The sequence below is a fragment of the Carcharhinus amblyrhynchos genome, chromosome 12 (genome assembly GCF_965287045.1).
Source record: "Carcharhinus amblyrhynchos chromosome 12, sCarAmb.v2.hapA, whole genome shotgun sequence".
NCBI classification, from domain to species: domain Eukaryota; kingdom Metazoa; phylum Chordata; class Chondrichthyes; order Carcharhiniformes; family Carcharhinidae; genus Carcharhinus; species Carcharhinus amblyrhynchos.
This window is the reverse complement of record NC_137335.1, coordinates 62,720,499-62,739,306: the sequence shown is the minus strand read 5'-3', so window position 1 is coordinate 62,739,306 and position 18,808 is coordinate 62,720,499. Positions and strand designations below refer to the sequence as shown.

The window sequence follows — 18,808 nt, the reverse complement described above, 5'->3', positions numbered from 1 at the left end:
CTAGTAGCATTGGGTGGGATTTTATGGCCCTGCTCAATCCAAATCTGGAAAATCCCTCCCGAGGTCAACGAACATTTCATTATCCACCTCTTTTCCTACTCCGATTCCGTGACAGGCAGAGTGATAGAATTCCAGCAATTAGACATCAGTTTTAGGTGAGGAAAGTGGAATTTTATTTATTCAGAGTAAAAACGAGTGATTTTGTCTTGCTAGATAATATATTAAAGGTGTTTTGGCAGGATTCCTCATTGGTGCGTTGGCGTGTTAATTGGGATAATAGGGAACCTGACATGCATGTTAACAAGAATGAGACTGTTTCCTTCCCAATTTGGAAGAATATAAAAATCAACAGTTGAATCATCACAGACTTTATGGTCTTGATTTTTACCGGGAAGTGGGGAGAGAGTCAGGGTGTTTTGTCAGTGGCTGGGAAACCAGGAAGTTTAGCGCAGGGTCTCTTTAAAGGCTGACTGAGTAGGAAGCAGCAGTCAGGGTCCATTGGAAATAATCCTTGGCATCGTGATCTGGAATTGATGGGGGCATTGTTTGAGGGAGAGAGTGATAGAATGGTGAGAAATGGTGGGGCATCGCGGTGGCACAGTGGATAGCACAGCTGCCTCACAGCTCCAGGGAACTGAGTTTGATTCCCGGCTTGGGTCACTGTCTATGCGGAGTTTGCACATTCTTCCCGTGTCCTCCCACAGTCCAAATTTGGGTGGGTTAGGTGCTTTAGCCATGCTAAATTGCCCCTTAATGTCCTGGGATGCATAGGCTAGAGGGATTAGTGGGGTAAATATATGGGGTTACAGGGATAAGGCGAAGGTAGGACAGTTGTTGATGTGGACTGACTGGGCTGAATAGCCTCCTTCTGCACTGTAGGGTTTCTACGATTCTATGAAAGGATCAGGGAAGGGATTGGATTGCTGTTCATTCGATTGCTGTAACAGAGAGATTCAGTTGTGGGAGAAAGATCAGTTCGTAGGAGGAGGGAAGACAAGCTTTCTGAAGGAGCATGGGCGAAACACTTCAGCTGCTTTCAGGCTCACAGACAGTGCTGAAAACATACCTGCCTTCCAGATCCATCAATCCTCACCTCTCTTTAACTGCTGAGTTTCCTGAGTCCAGGGAAATATCGCCTGTCACCGTTAAATGAAGCGGCTTCTCAACCTTGAGCCTTATTAACATATTAAAGTTATAGTCCCAACAGGCTGGAAAAATTAATTCGGCTGTCTCCCCCCACCTCCCCCTCATCTGCTGTGGCCAAACCAAAAGTAGGTGCATTCGTGGCTGGTTGGAGTCAGGTTTCAGTGGCCATAGGAGGTAGAGCACAATGGCACAGCGGTTAGCACTGCTGCCTCACAGCGCCAGGGACACAGGTTCAATTCTAGCCTCGGGTCACTGTCTGTGTGGAGTCTGCACATTTTCCCTATGTCTGTGTGGGTTTTGTCTGGTTTCCTCCCAGAGTCCAAAGGTGTGTGGGTTGGGTTGACTGGCTGTGCTAAATTGACCCTAGTGTCAGGGGGATTAGCAGGGTAAATGAGGGTTATGGGAATAGGACCTGGGTGGAATTGTGGTCAGTACACATTCAATGGGCTGAATGGCCTCCTTCTGTACTTTAGGGATTCTATGGATTCTGTGAACAAGATATTTGAAGCATAAAATATTGCAGAGCCATCTGGTGACGTGATGGTAATGTTGCCGGATAGTAATCCAGAGATTCAGGCTTTAGGAATATGGGTTCAAATCCCACCTCAGCAACTGGTGGAATTAAAATTCAGTTCATTATTCTGGCATATAAAAGTAGTCTCAATGAGGGTGACCGTGACGGCTGTCATTGATTGTTGTAAAAACACATCTGGTTCACTGATGTCCTCAATGTCCTTTAAGAAGGGAGTCTGCCATCCTTAACCTGGTCTGGCCTACATGTGACTCCAGATCCACAGTAATGTGACAGACTCTTAAATACCCTCTGAAATGGTCTAGCAGGGCAACAAGGGATGGGCAACAAATCTTGCCAGTGATGCCCACACCCCATGGAAGAATAAACAAAATTTTATGTTCAATGCTGGTTTTGACCGTTACCTAAAAACTAACACAGAGCACTGTGTTTAACTAGAATTAGTTAACTTTTAAACACCAAGTGCTGCCTGGAAATGATGAATGATAAAAGATTGTTTAGTCTGTTCACAGTGTTTACAGCATTCTACATATTTTTGAATCATTTCTGAATCTCCCACATACTGTGTCATTCTGAAAACAAGTAGTATTTTTCTGAAACTGATGGGATCAAGTTGAGAAGTTGAAAGCATTTCACTTCATCGTCTGTGCCAATACTGCACCTTTGTGTCAGAGATGGGTGAAAAGGAAGTATTAGTTGCTTCTCTGAACTGCTACAGGTGTTAGCAATTTGCCATTCCAGTTCCACACATTGAAATTGCTTGTTCTTTAACGGTGTGTTTTAGCTTGAGATTTGATTTCTTTTAGTCTGCTCCCGTCTCTTAAATAAAATGTAAACTCAATGTATAAGAAAGGGGCTAAATTCAGAAAATAACACTTTTCTTTAACTCTTTCGTGGGCATTGTTGGCAAAGTCAGCCCATCAGTTGTCCTTGAGAAAGCCGTGAGCTAGCTTCTTGAATACAACTGAAAATTTCAGAGGATGGTGAATTATGTCAACCAGATTGTTGTAGATCTGAATCGTATATGGACGGGTAAGGATGGCAGATTTCTTCCCCTGAAGGATATTAGTGAAACAGTGGGCACCATCTTACCATGCCACACTCACGCTGCAGCGATGTCAGAGAATTTGGTGCCCAGCCAAATCTTCGTTCACTGTAATGGGATGGGAAAATGGTTAGGTGGATTGGCCATGGTAAGTTGCCCCTTATTGTCAGGGGACCAGCCAGGGTAAATGCATGAGTTATGGAGATAAAGCCTGGTGGAATTGTGGTTGGTGTAGACTTGATGGGCCAAATAGCCTCTCTCTGCCCTATAGGATTCTATAGATTGTATGAAAATCCCAGCTGTGGGTGAGGTCGGAGAATCTGGCCCAATGGGTTTCATAACAATTCAGTACTTTTATGGTTATCATTAATGATAATGCCTTTTAATCTACATTTACTTAACTAAGTGAGTTTAAATTCCCTAGGTATTATGGTAAGAGTTGAAGATTTTGCGGGTGGCTTTCCTGTCATCTACCCATCTGCCCCAATTCTCGGTGAGACCTTCCAGGTGGTAGGTTAGGTCCAGGTGGCCCATTCACCCCCTCAACAATTGAGGCCCTTTAGTGGGCCAATAATGGCCACCTCTCGCCCCAGATGCAATTTTTCAACTGGCGGGAGGAGCTCAGCAACTGGAGTCGGGGGAGGTCAGCAGGTTAACCTGTTTGGGCCTTGGGCAGGAAAGGAAGGGTGAGGAGGCACTTTCTGCACAGGCCCCTTTTTCCAATCACACCTGTCCTGTGTGTCCCCTCCCTGCCCGGCCTTTGCACCATGCTCACCACCCCCTTTGCCCAGACACAGGAGAGGTCACCGTTCTCGGCGTTGCTGGGACCAGGGAGCAGCTGGCCAATTGGATGCACAGCAGCTCATGAAGGGAAGACTATCTGTCCAGATGAGGCAGAAGTCACATCTCCAGTCAATTAACAATCCTCAAAGTGGCTCAGATGGGAATTCACCTCATTGGGAGTGGGGTGAATTCCTCAACTTTTTCCATTGAGAAAAACTGTCAGCAGTTCAATTCTTCCCAGCCAATCTCTGAAGTCTGAGTCCAGTATTAGAACCACTATTAAAACAGAAACATAAGAACTTAAGAAAAAGGTGCAGCTGTTCAAGCCTGCTCTGCCTTTCAGTAAGTAGATTTGATCTTGACTTCAACTCCACTTTATATTTCACAAACATAAAGCTCAAAAATCTGTTTAACAAAGTCCTGAATATTCAATGATTCAGCCTCCACAGCTAGTTTCAGTTTACCAACCTGAATATGACCTATTTCTTCCAACTCTCTGTTTTTCACTAGTTAGCCAATCATCTGTCCATGCTGATGTATTGCCTCTAACATCAATGAGCTCTTTCTTATCTTGCAAAATAACCTTTTACATGGCAACTTATCAAAACCTTCTGAATCCAGATATGCCATATCTATGGTTCACTTTTTTCTGCTGTGCTTGTTATATCCTTGCAAAACTCTAATACATTTGTGAAACATGATTTCCCTTTCGCAAAACCTTGTTGACTCTGCCTGACTGCGCATGGTTTGATGATTTTTGAGATGTCCTGATACTACTTTCCCAATAATGAATTCCAGTATTCTTCCAGTGACAGATGTTATGCTGACTTGTCTGTAGTTTCCTGTTTTGTATCTCCCTTTTTGAAAACAGATGCTACATTTGCAGTATTCCTACCAACTGCGGCCTTTGAAGAACCTTGCAAATTTTGGAAGATTACATTCAATGCATTCAGTGTCTTTACAGCCATTTCTTCTGAGAAACTAGAATGCAGGCATTCAGTTCCAGAGGACTTGACAACTTTAGTTCCAACAGTTTGCTTAGTTCTTTCTCTGGTAATAGTGATGTTTTAAGTTCCTCCCTTTTACCCCTTGATTTTCTGCTATTCTTGAGATGGTTTTCGAGTTCAATCATGAAGATAATACAAAGTTTCTTCCATTTCCTTGTTTCCCATTATTAATTCCCCAGAGTCATCCTGTAAGGGACCAATACTTAGTTTATCTCTTTCTATATACTTGAGGAAGCTCTCACTGCCTGCTTTTAAATTTCCCACGAATTTTCTCTCAAATTTTATTTTCTCCCTCTTTATTAATATTATAGTCATCCTTTACCAGTTACTCATTTTTTCCCATTAATCTGGCCTATTGCTAATCTTCATAGTGTTGGATGCCTTTTATTTTAACTTAATATCAACTTTAACTTCATTTAATAGTCACAGATTGTGCAACCTTCTTTTTTTCTTGATGTGATTTATCTTTGTTAAGAGTTATGAAATGTCTTGAGTGTCTACTGCTTACCTACCATCTTGTCTATTAATCTATTTTCCCAGTCCACTTTAGTCAACTATGACTTCAAGCCTTTGTAATTACCTTGATTTCAGTTTAAGATATTAGTTTCTTACCCACAAACTGAATGTGAAATTCATTATCTTATGATCATGCTTCCTGAGACAATCCTTTACCATAGGCTCTTTAATGAATCCATTAAGAAGATCTAAGAATGTAAGAACATAAGAACTAAGAGCAGGAATAGACCATCTGGCCCCTCAAGCCTGCTCCACATTCAATAAGATCATGGCTGATCTTTTGTGGCTCCACTTACCTGCCCACTCACTATAACCCTTAATTCCTTTACTGTTCAAACATTTATCTATCCTTGCCTTAAAAACATTCAATAAGGTAGCCTCAATTGCTTCACTGGGCAGGGAATTCTACAGATTCACAACCCTTTGTGTGAAGAAGTTCCTCCTCAACTCAGTCCTAAATCTGCTTCCCTTTATTTTGAGGCTATGCCCCCTAGTTCCAGTTTTACCCACCAGTGGAAACAACTTCCTCGCTCCTATCTTATCTATTCCCTTCATAATCTTATATATATTCTGAATTCCAATGAGGATAGCCTCAGTCTACTCAGTCTCCCCTCATAAGCCAACCCTCTCAACTTTGGAATCAACCTAGTGAATCTCCTCTGAACCCCCTTCCATGCCAGTATATCCTTTCTCAAGTAAGGAAACCAAAACTGTACACAGTACTCCAGGTGTGACCTCACCAGCACCTTATACAGCTGCAACATAATCTTGCTGTTTTTAAATTCCATCCCTCTAGCAATGAAGGACGAAATTCCATATGCTTTCTTAATTACCTGCTGCCCCTGCAACCAACTCCTTGAGATTCCTGCACAAGGACACCCAGGTCCCTCTGCACAGCAGTATGTTGCAATTTTTTACCATTTAAATAAGAGTCCATTTTGCTGTTATTCCTACCAAAATGGATGACCTCACCTTTACCCAACATCATTCTTCATCTGCCAGACCCTCGCCCACTCACTTAGATTATCTATATCCCTTTGCAGACTTTCAGCGTCCTCTGCACGCTTTGCTCTTCCACCCATTTTAGTGTCATCTGCGAATTTTGACGCACTACACTTGGTCCTCAATTCCAAGTCATCCATGTAAATCATAAACAATAAGGCACCTGTTCTATGTTCCCTGTTTACATCAATGGGGTTGAAGTAGAAAGGGTCGAGAGCTTCAGATTGTTTGGTGTCCAGATCACCAATGACCTATCCTGGTCCCCCCATGCCCACACTTTAGTTAAGGAAGCCCACCAATGCTTCTACTTGCTCAGAAGACGAAGAAAATTTTGTTATGTCCACTACGACTCTCAACAACTTTGACGGATGCACCAGAGAAGACATTCTTTCTGGTTGTACTACAGCTTGGTACGGCTCCTGCTCTGTCCAAGTCCGCAAGAAACTACAAAAGGTCGTGAATGAAGTCCAGTCCATCCCTCAAACCAGTCTCCCATCCATTGACACTGGGCTGCCTTTGAGTTTGATTTGCCAATCTATATGAAGTTCACAATTATTGCTGCCTCTTTTTTACAAACCTTCATCATTTCTCAGTTTATACTTTGTCCTACAGTCTGGCTCCTGTTAGGGAGGTATATCGATTACTTTGACTATTGACTTCAAGCCCTCTCTATTCCTTATCTTCAGCAAACTGATTTTACAAACTATGCTACTGTGCTCCCAATATAAGGCTGTGGGCTAATGAGTAGGAATTAATTCTTAACCTGGTCACAAAATTACAGATGGTTTCAATTTAAAAACTATAAAATTCTACTTGCAGCGATTTGCGTCCAGTTACAATAAGCCAGTTTTTTGATTTACAAATGTATTGAAAACAGTGTTTATGAGAGTGTATGGATTGAAAGACGTGTGTAAGAGTGTGAGTCTGTCCCTATGTATGTGTGTATTGGCGTGCATGGGTCTGTGAATGCACATTTATGTGAGTGTGAATATGTGGGTCAGTGTGCACGCCTGTGTACGCCTGTGGATCCTCACTGGTACATTGATCTGTAAGCAAATTTCTGAATTATAGAAATTTGCAAGGTCAAGAAAGCAAATCATTTGGAATGGAGAGCATAACGAGAATCCGGGGCAGAGAATACCTTATTCACACAGGAGGCACAGTGGGGGAGTTGTTATGTCTACGCTGCAGGGAGGGAAACTTATCTGGCAGTGGTGCACACTAGTAATTCAGACATTTGGTCCCCATCTTTTTCTGACCATTTATTGATTGTGGCAGCAGGGGGTCAACTAATGTCAGTACTCTCAGACTGATCTTAACAGTTGTGTTTTTTTTAATACAACAAAAGCTAGACATTTTATTCAGTTCTGTGGCCTGATATTTGTGACAAAGTCTTCTCGTCTCCAAGCCTCCCTCACCAAAGAGCAGCTAACTTGGCGCCAAAGACCCGGGTTGAATTCCAGCCAGGATGACTGTCTGTGCGGTGTTATCTGCGTGTCTGCCTGAGTTTCCTCTGGGTGCTCCGGTTTCCTCCCGCAGTCCAAAAGATGAGTGGGTTAAGTGGATTGGCTGTGCTCAATTGCTGATCAGTGTCAGTGGGATTAGCAGGGTAAATACGTGGGGTTACAGGGATAGGGCTGGGTTGGGATTGTTGGCAATGCAAGCTCAATGGGCCGAATGACCTATTTCTGCACTGTAGGGATTCTATGATTCTATGAACTTGGATTAACCTCAATCTGTGTTTAGCAATTGGATTTTACTCGGTTAAAGAACGCCGTTCTCTTTAGCAGTTTAAGGATTAAGCAGTGCATTATGTAGTGCAGTACTCCTGATCTTCAAAACAGCATCTTATGTTTTTCATTGTGAATATCACAAGGGACACTTTGTTTTATCCAAGACATCATGGAACAATTGTAGGAACTGCACTATCTGCCCCTGAATATCATTGTTCATGGATATCTTTCCATTTTCTTTTTTCTCATTGTTTAAACATCTATATTCCTCCCCTTATTATTTTATTATATTTGACCTTTCATGTTCACCAGAAATTTGGAGAAAACCTCTATCCCCAGGTAATGGCATTCACAATCACAAATTGTAAAGATTACTGTAATTTATGTTGCACCTTTCATGAGCGCAGAATGTTTATAAGTCGTCAAAGTGCCTTGAAGTGTCGTACTGTTGTAACATAACAGAAATAAATCACTGTGACAACAGTTCCTCACTCTCCCCTTATATCAAGAAACATAGTCAGAAGCAGGCAATTTACACACCAAAATGCACCAATTCAGGAAAAGTCACAAACTATTATTCAATCAATAATAAAATGTAAAATACCACAGATGTGGAGATTCTACACATTCCAAACACCATGACATGATCTTTTTCCTTCTGAAAATGAAAGGAGTGTTGAAACTCTGTTCCTACTAGCAACTCTACAGTTAAACCTGAATATCAATATCGTTTAATTCAGAAGAACACTTTAACCAGTGGATTATGTACTTTAATACATTCAGAGACTTTTCTACTTTAATAATGCTGAACAGTTTAATCGTCATTTTATCTTTTCCAAGGAAAGGCTTATCATTAATCACTGCATTAAAAACATTTATAACTTATTAAGAACATAAGAACATAAGAAATAGGAGCAGGAGTAGGCCAACTAGCCCTTCGAGCCTGCCCCGCCATTCAATAAGATCATGGCTGATCTGTCGTGGCTCAGTTCCACATTCCCGCCCTCTCCCCATAACCCTTAATCCCCTCTCTCATCAAAAACCCATCAACCCACGTCTTAAAAATATTTAGCGAGGCATACAGCATTTCATTATGACACGATTTTGGCAACACCTTTGAATGTACCTGCCAAAAGGTCTCCAACTAAAGTTCCTCCATGGTTTATGACATCTCTCAGCTAGTCTGAACCATGTTGTCAGCCTGGCTCCATCACAATTCTAGGTAGCCTAAAATGCCTACCCCACAATGGTGCCAGCAAGGTCGGGGTTGGTGTGTGCAGGTTTGCTATCTTGCTTCCTTAGCCAGTGCTGCTAAAAATTGCCCAACAAATGGAGCAGGAACAGGAATCCCAGAATCTGGGCTCATCTGCCATAGTTTTTGCCAAATTCCCTCCATCCCATCCTGAGATGGAGGCATGAAAATCCGACCTTAAATTCAATTGCTTCCAGTTCAGTGCTATACATAAACCAAACTCTGAAGAAATCGTGGAGAAAACTCATTGGGGAAATTAAAGAAAATGTTTTTTGTTAATTTTCTTTGACGGCTTTTGTTTATTTGTTCTGCAAATATTGGACATGGAACAAAAATAGGGTGGCACAGTGGTTAGCACTGCTGTCTCATAGCACCAGGAACTTGGGTTCAATTCCAGCCTTGGGTGACTATGTGGAGCTTGCACGTTCTCCCCGTGTCTGCATGGGTGGTCTAGTTTTCTCCCACAGTCCAAAGGTGTGCGAGTTAGGTTGATTAGCTGTGCTAAATTACCCCTTAGTGTCAAGGGGACTGGCTAGGGTAACTACATGGGGTTACAGGGATAGGGTCTGGGTGGCGTTATGGTTGGTGCAGATGCGATGGACCAAATGGTCTCCTTCTGCACTGTAGGGGGTCTATGGTTCTAAAAAGCTGACAGAATCACCCAACTGAGATATGACAAACCTGGGAAGGCGGGGTGCAGTGATGATTGACACATCAAGACAGCCAATGGTAGATTTGTGGGCTGGGCAGCAGGAGGTCATGTGATGATGCCTCCAGGAATATGTCCAATCAGATTTGGTGAGCCGAGCCACAGATTAAGTTTTGTTCGATTTTATGAATAAGAAACCAAAATCCCGCAGTTGGTGGAAATCTGAAATAAAAAACAGAAGAATCTGGAAATACTCAGCAACTTAAATATATGATCCAAAGATCAGGCTGGAGACAGACATTTGTCGCTTTGCATCTTTAATGTTGAAGGAAATGTAGCTAGATGCTATGGTGCATTTATATATTGCATTATTCCTCATGTGATAAGCTCCTGGTCTCAGCCATCCTGTCAAGAGTAAGGTGCTGAGTCAGACCTCCTTCTACAGGGGGAGACAGAGAGAAAGTCAAACAGTGACTTCCTGTGCTACTCATAACTCTCCTTTTGACCTTTTATAGAATTGTACTATCAGAGTGATTTTCTTTTTATTCGTTCATGGCACGTGGGCGTTACTGGTTGGGCCAGCATTTATTGCCCAACCCTGAGGGCATTTAAGAGTCAACCACATCTCTGTGGATTTGGAATCACACGTAGGCCAGACCAGACTGAGAAGAGAACACTCCAGATTTGTGAACCCAGTGGGGAACGCAGTACCTATGCAGTACAAAATAAAACAAACTCTGTCAAATCTTTTGAGCTCCAATAAGGAACACATACAGTTCTAAAGCAGGCACCTCACACAAAAGTGCTCAGTGTACCTCAATCAACTCTAATCAGTGGAATTAGGCACACAATATGTTTATATTGCCTGAGTTGAGCAGGAAATCTGACCTTTCCTGGTCGATAACAACAGTTGGATTGAAGCCAACAACATTGCTGTTCTGAAATAGTTTGCATTTTTTACTAGTAGTATGGTAATTAGTTGCCAGGAATGTAATCACTGCAAAGAACGGGAGGAATGGATGTACTTTTTCCCTTCTACTCTGAAGATGTATCATAACATGTGCCAAGATGATTGTCAAGAGAGCTGCACAAGTGGCCTCTCCAGATATCTGAGTAACTGTCTCCTGGTCTTGAAATTGACTGAATTGGAGCCTTCCTATTGAACAAAATCGAAAAGTTCTTTCTGCTGCACTCCTTTTGCAGATGAAAAGTAAACTAAAGCATTGAATAGGTAAACAGTTTTTGACTCTGTATGGATAAGTCCAGCATACGTATGTCAGAGTTTCAGCTGCCTAGTCATCTTCCTAAGCAGTCACTAGTTAACCTTGTTGTCTCAGCCTTTTATCGTACTAATAACTCTGAAAACAGAGTGCTAATTTGGATATGTGTGCAAAGCATTTAAGGAAAAAAGAAAGACTTTAAAGCATAGAATCCATACAGTGCAGAAGGAGGTCATTCAGCCCATCAAGCCTGTTCCACATACCACAATGCCAACCAGACCCTATTCCCATAACCCACATATTTACCCTGCTAATCCCACTGATACTAGGGTCAATTTAGCATGGCCAATCAACCTAACCTGCACATCTTTGGACTGTGGGAGGAAACCAGAGTGTCCACGCAAACACGGGGAGAATGTGCAAACTCCACACAGTCGCCAAGGCTGAAATTGAACCCAGGTCCCTGGCGTTGTGAGGCAGCGGTGCTAACCACTGTGCTACCATTGCATTTGTACATTGTTGTTAATGACCACTGATCATTTCAAAGTGCTTTACAGCCATTGAATGAGCCTTTTGAAATGTGGTCAATGTTATAATGGAGGAATTCTGGCAACCAATTTAGCGCAGAACAAAGTTCCACAAACAGCACTGTAAAAATGACAAGGTAATTTTTTTGTGATTTTATTTGAGGGGTAAATGTTGACCAGGACCCTGGGATAACCGCCTGCTCTTCCCTGAAATAGTGGCATGAAATCTTTTACATCTCACCTGAGCAAGCAGTTATTTTGGGCTTCAGTTTAATATCACCTCTGAAAGATGGCCTCGCCAACACTGCTGTACTCCATCAGTACTGCACTGAAATGTCCATGAGGATTTTTGTGCTCAAACCCTGGAGTGGGATTTAACTCAGAGATCCTTGGTGGTTATTTTCCAGACGTCGCTGGATTCCGGGGAAGTGCCGGATGATTGGAAAACGGCTAATGTTACGCCGTTGTTTAAGAAGGGTGCCAGGCAAAAGGCGGGGAATTATAGGCCGGTTAGTTTAACGTCTGTGGTAGGTAAAATGTTAGAATCTGTCATTAAGGAGGAAATTGCGAGGCATCTTGAAGGGAATTGCTTGATAGAGCAGACGCAGCACGGTTTCATTAAAGGGAAGTCGTGTCTGACAAATTTACTGGAGTTCTATGAGGATGTGTCTAGGGCGGTGGATAGAGGAGAGCCGGTGCATGTGGTCTTTCTTGATTTTCAGAAGGCGTTTGACAAAGTACCTCACAAGAGGTTATTGCAGAAGGTCGAGGGACATGGAGTTGGGGGTAGGGTGTTAGCGTGGATAGAGGATTGGTTGTCAAATAGGAGGCAGAGAGTGGGGGTCAACGGGTGCTATTCGGATTGGCGGATGGTGACTAGTGGAGTGCCCCAGGGGTCGGTGCTGGGGCCTCAGCTTTTTACCATTTATATAGATGATCTGGAGGAGGGAACCGAGTGTAGGGTGTCGAAATTTGCTGATGACACCAAAATTGGTGGAACGGCAAATTGTGCGGAGGGTGTGGAGAGTCTGCAGAAGGATCTAGATAGGCTGGGCGAACAGGCCAGGAAATGGCAAATGGAATTTAATGTTGGCAAGTGTGAGGTGGTCCACTTTGTTAGGAAGAATGGTAGGAAGGATTATTACTTACGGGGCGAAAAACTGCAGCAGGCGACGGTGCAGAGGGACCTCGGGGTCCTTGTGCATGAGTCACAAAAACCCAGCTTGCAGGTGCAGCAGGTGGTCAGGAAGGCGAATGGGATGCTGGCCTTCATCGCGAGGGGGATTGAATATAAAAGTAGGGAGGTCTTGCTGCAGCTGTATAGGGCATTGGTGAGGCCGCAACTGGAGTACTGTGTGCAGTTTTGGGCGCCGTACCTGTGCAAAGATATTTTGGCCTTGGAGGGAGTGCAGAGGAGGTTTACTAGGCTGATACCGGAGTTGAGGGGGTTGAGCTATGAGGAGAGGCTGAATAAACTGGGCTTGTACTCGTTAGAGTTTAGAAGAATGAGGGGAGATCTCATTGAGACGTATTAGATGATGAATGGGATGGATAGGATAGAGGTGGAGAGACTCTTCCCGCTCAAAAAAGACAGTAGGACTAGGGGGCACAGCCTCAAGATAAAAGGGGGGCGGTTTAGAACGGAGTTGAGGAGGAACTTCTTCACTCAAAGGGTGGTGAATCTCTGGAATTCTCTGCCCGTTGAAGTGGTGGAGGCTGCCTCGCTAAATATTTTTAAGACGTGGGTTGATGGGTTTTTGATGAGAGAGGGGATTAAGGGTTATGGGGAGAGGGCGGGAAAGTGGAACTGAGCCACGACAGATCAGCCATGATCTTATTGAGTGGCGGGGCAGGCTCGAAGGGCTAGATGGCCTACTCCTGCTCCTATTTCTTATGTTCTTATGTTATCTTGTGACTAGGGAAAAATATAGTTTGCTTCTATTGTGGATGAATTGCCTGTTGGATCTGAATTGACACTACTTCAAAAAATGGCAGAGTCAGCTTCTGAGGGAGATGGCTTGTCAGAGATACAACTCCATAATGCTCACTGCAATGAAGGTTGTAGATAGAGTTGTAGTAAGTAATCATATAAAATGGCCTTTCCATTTTATTCCATTCCTGGAACATGCTGGGCAGGATTTTCCGGCTGCGCTCCAATGCTGGAAAATCCTGCCCGAGGTCAACAGACTGTTGCATATCCCGTGTCCCACCTGCTACAGTTCCCATTGTGAGCGGCTCAGGAATATTCCGCCCACTGTGTGTATGACCATTATTGACATGCCTCAATTAATTAAGGCTCCCATTGTTTATACCAAGGGTGTCAAAATATTTGACCACTTTAATATTATTTTAACATCAGGGTCAACTCAAGCTTAATTTAAGGTGGATATTCATCACGCTGGGAATACATATTTAGTCAGCTGGCATGAAGAAAGATAAAAGACAAGTTATTGTATTGGCAAGAGAGTGTGAGAACTCAGCCCCTTGCAGATGTTGGCTTTGCGGGATCAAAGGTTATGGGGAGAAGGCAGGACTAAGTTGAGTTGAATGATCAGCAATGATCGTGATGAATGGCAGAGCAGTCTCGAAGGGCCAAATGGCCTCCTCCTGCTCCTATCATTGATGTTTCCATACATTTCCAGCAATCTCTACATTTGCACTTTCAATCAAAAATTTGATTTGGCCAAGTGTGGTAAGATGCTGGATAAGTGAATAAAGCCTTTAAATGAAAATTAAATTATGGCTATTTATAAAGCATTGCTTTAAGACCGGTAAAAGGCAAGCTCACACTTCTGCTGACTGTCAAACTTGGCTTGGTCTGAAAGTATGCAAGATATGTAAGGAAAATCATTTCAAAATTATCTAAATTTCAAATCCCATGGCGATACTTAATTGAAGTAGCAGTTTAAGTATGTTGGTGCCTGTCTCAGTTGGATATTTCTTTGTAATCTAGATATTAATTTCATAGAATCCCTACAGTACAGAAAGAGGCCATTTGGCCCATCAAGTCTGAACTGACTGCTCCAACATCTTAACCAGGCCCACCTGGCACCCTATCTCCGTAACGCCATGGATTTACCCCGCTAATTCCCTAACTTACATATCTTTGGACACCAAGGGGAAATTCAGAATGGCCTTTCCATCTAACCTGCAAATCCCTTTTTTTATTTATTAGTGTTGCAAGTAGGCTTACATTAACATTGCAATGAAGTTACTGTAACAATCCCCTAGTCACCACACTCCGGCACCTTTTTGGGTACACTCAGGGAGAACTTAGCATGGCCAGTTCAACTAACTAGCGTGGCTTTGGACTGTGGGAGGAAACCGGAGCATCCAGAGGAAACCCATGCAGACACGGGGAGAACATGCAGCCTCCACACAGATAGTGATCAAAGCTGGGAATCAAACCTGGGTCACTGGCACTGTGAGGCAACAGTGTTAACCATTGTGCCACCATGCCACCTTTGGAGTGTGGGAAGAAACTGGAGCACCGGGAGGAAACCCACGCAGATATGGAGAGAATGGGCAAACTCCACACTTACAGCCACTTAAGGCTGGAATTGAACCAGGGTCCCTGGTGCTGCGAGGCAGCAGTGCTAACCACTGTACCACCATGCCACGTCCGATTTGTGCTATAACACACTATTAGTGATAAACCTTTAGTTATTAGGCAATGTAATGTAAACCTAATCTTTAGGGACCAGTATTCACAGTTTTAACACAGTAAAGCAAAGTATAAGGTATAATTCAGGATACACAACAGGTATAAATTCTCTCCTTCAGCTCTTAGACCTGTTATGTTGGAGTGTTCTGATCAGTCCTATTTACAAACCCCACTGCAGTGTTTATTATACAGTGAGCCAGTATCAGATCTATGCACTTGGTTGACAGTGTGCTGGTTGATTGCAAACAAATCCAGTTCAATTTTGGCCAGTTCCTCTGTACTGCTTCTGACTTTACAGCGCTATGCGTAAGATATACATACATGTTGACGCCATCATAAATGGGCGAAATAATACCATTTTGTGTAGAGTTCTCTGGTAGTCTGGTAGTTAAACAATGCACATTGCAAATGTAAAAGAGTATTGTTAGTAAACTGGCTCTCTGTTAAGCAAAGCAATTTGGATGATCAAACTGATTCCCAGATTGCCCAATCGTAGTCTTGCTGAGGGATTAAACTTGCTTTCTGCTTCAAGTCAGCCAGATTGTGGGCCCCCGGGATACTTGGCGGGGGGGACGGGGTTTGGCACTGGGTCGAGGCTGGCTGCAGCAGCAGAGGTCTGACAAATCGCTCTCTCAGACCTGTCAGGCCTCTGCTGTTGGAATTGCACATGTGCAGCCGCAAAGGAATGCACTTGCGCAGTGGCTTCCTCTGAAACTACAGGAAATTGGCTGTGGTGTGTGGTGATTTATGCCCCGCCCACCCCATCTAGGGCTGGAAATGGTCTGGCCCATTTTCCATTGTCTGCGTCCGTAAGATTCAGAGCAAAGACTCACCCAAAAAACAGATCTGAAACTCTCCCTTGTTCACATGAGCTGGACACTTAGAATTTTTCTCATAAAATCGCCCCCAACATGGTCCAGCAGCGGCCTGTCTTTTGCCTTTTCAGGAATGAGTTTCATACACTTTTTGATTTGATTTATAATTGTCACGCAGTGAAAAGTATTGTCCCTTGCGCACTATACAGACAAAACATACCATTCGTAGAGAAGGAAACGAGAGAGTGCAGAATGTAGTGTTACAGTCATTGCTAGGTGAAGGGAAAGATCAACTTAATGCAAGGTAAGTCCATTCAGACATCTGATGGCAGCAGAGAAGAAGCTGTTCTTGAGTTGGTTGGTACGTGACTTCAGACTTTTGTATCTTTTTCCTGACGGAAGAAGGTGGGCGAGCTCCATCAAAAATGTTGCCCTTTTCCTTTCCCCCACTGTCTGATTAATAAGTGAATTGTCAGGATTTTTGAGAATATTATAAGCGGCAAATAACATTTCCACATAAGCGTTGAAAGACCTCCCAGTCATGGCTATATACTCTCCCAGTTATCCAAGAATACCTGCTTGAAACAGCCATCTTTGAAGGTCAGTCCAATAATGTGCATAAAGGATCTTTTCTCAGAAACTAGATTTTTCAGCCTATTTCTCACCAACAGTATCTCACGGGTTCCTCTGATAGATTGCTGGAAGCTTCTCCATCTTAAATTCCACCTTGTCACCAGACTGAGATATCCCTGGAGGTCAAAAACACTGTAGATCCCATGCTGCACAGTAACCAAGTGAAAACTGGTTTAGTCCGGTTTGGTTTATGTACGCACATACACAAATGGCCACAGGGGTGGTATTATAGGGCTTACATCACTGAGCAAATTCAGCATTATTGGAGGACTGGAGTAGACCTACAGTCCCACTTATTTGGCAGGGAAATGATATATGACGAGAAAGTTTAAATAAAACTGAAAAAACAAGTTGGAAACAGGTTTAGTGATGATGTAATGTTATTAGATTAGTGTGTCTTTTGAAGGTGAAATGCAGTGTTTTTCTTCATCTCAGTTCAGAATGGCTTACCCCTTATTCTGAGAACAAGAGTAAAAGATAAAATGAGAGAGAATGCTGGGGATAGCTCACAATGCTAAGTAGCTGTAATGGCAGAAAGAATAGTAGTTTATTGCTAAAAAGACGTGAAATGATTTACCAATAGTATTTGTCAGACTATATCATGTTTGTTGTAATGATCTCATCAAGTCTTTCATTCATACAGGAAAAATAAGACCTTGTGCCGAATTCAGTAATGTCCTTGTTATTGTAAGGTGCCATTGCAAATGAGCCATGTTAAACAATGTTGCCCTGCTTGCTCTGTTTGGGTTTTTTGTACTTCCCCTGAAAACCATATGCTTCTCTGTAACCTGTTCCACATTTCTGTCGGAACAGTGCTTAGTGCTGCCTCAAGGGTAATACATGTACCCTTAGGACTTCAAAAGCGATTCATGAATACCTGCTTTCAAGGTATGGCATAGAATCCTAGAATTCCTACAGTGCAGAAGAAGGCCATTCAGCCCATTAGGTCTGCAATGACTTTCCAACAAATCATCTCACTCAAGCCCTATCCCTGTAGCCCCATGTATTTTCCCCACTAATCCTCCTAACCTACACATCTTTGGACTCTAAGGAGCAATTTAGCATGACCAGTCCACCAAACCTGCACACCTTTGGGCCGTGGGAGGAACCCGGAGCACCTGGAGGAAACCCACGCAGATATGGGAGAATGTGCAAACTCCACACAGACAGTGGCCCAAGGCTTCAATCTCGCCCCTAGTGTTGTGAGGCAGCCATTCTAACCACTGTGCCACTGTGCTGCCCTACCCGTGTTGGTATTAGGCTCAGCTAACAATGCTCTTCTTCCCACCTCTGATATTTCCAGGATCCTGATTTGATTTCTAATTGTCACGTGTTTTGGGATGCAGTGAAAAGTATTATTTCTTGCGCGCTATACACACAAAACATACCATTCATAGAGTACATAGGGGAGACGAAAAGAACAGGGCGCAGAATATAGTGTTACAATCATAGCTGAGGTGTAGAAAAGCATAGAAACATAGAAAATAGTTGCAGGAGTAGGCCATTTGGCCCTTTGAGCCTGCATCACCATTCAATATAATCATGGCTGATCATGTACTTTCAGAATCCCACTCCTCCTTTCTCTCCATACTCCTTGATCCCTTTGGACACAAGCGCCATGTCTAGCACTCTCTTGAAGATATTGAAACAACTGGCCCCAACAGCTTTCTGTGGTAGAGAACTCCACAGGTTCACAACTCTTTGAGCGAAGAAGTTTTTCTTCATCTCAGTTCAGAATGGCTTACCCCTTATTCTGAGAGCAAGAGTAAAATATAGAATGAGAGGGTATGCTGGGGACAGCTCACAAGAAGTCACCCTCTTCCAGTGCCATCTTGAGAATTTCCTTAAATTGATGCATATGACTGTTTCAATCCTCAAAAGAAATTATTGAAGTGCAAGTGGACATTTTCAGTGAATTACATTGTGCTTAACTTGGTTGTACCATTTGTCCAGTGACTGTAAGGGAGGCGGATGCCAAGGATTTGCTGATTCTTAGGTTAGTCTATCCTTCATTGATAAATTGGATACTACCACTCTGCTATATGACACCATTCACATCTAACTATCAGCTCAAGTGGATAGCACTGCTGCCTCACAGCGCCAGGGATCCAGTTTGATTCCTGGCCTTGGGTCACTGCCTGTGTGGAGTTTGCATATTCTCCCCATGTCCACGTGGGTTTCCTTCGGGTGCTCCGGTTTCCCCCCCCAGTCCCAAAATATGCGGGCTAGGTGGATTGCCATGCTAAATTGTTCCTCAGTGTCAGGAGGACTGGCTAGAGTAAAT

General features: G+C 43.2%; 1 protein-coding gene across 1 annotated transcript in view; it reads left to right on the top strand.

The window, feature by feature from the left end:
• Window positions 1-18,808, top strand: part of LOC145351035 (protein kinase C epsilon type) — a 555,315-nt gene that overhangs the window by 136,949 nt on the left and 399,558 nt on the right. The gene's annotated exons all lie outside the window — the stretch shown is intronic.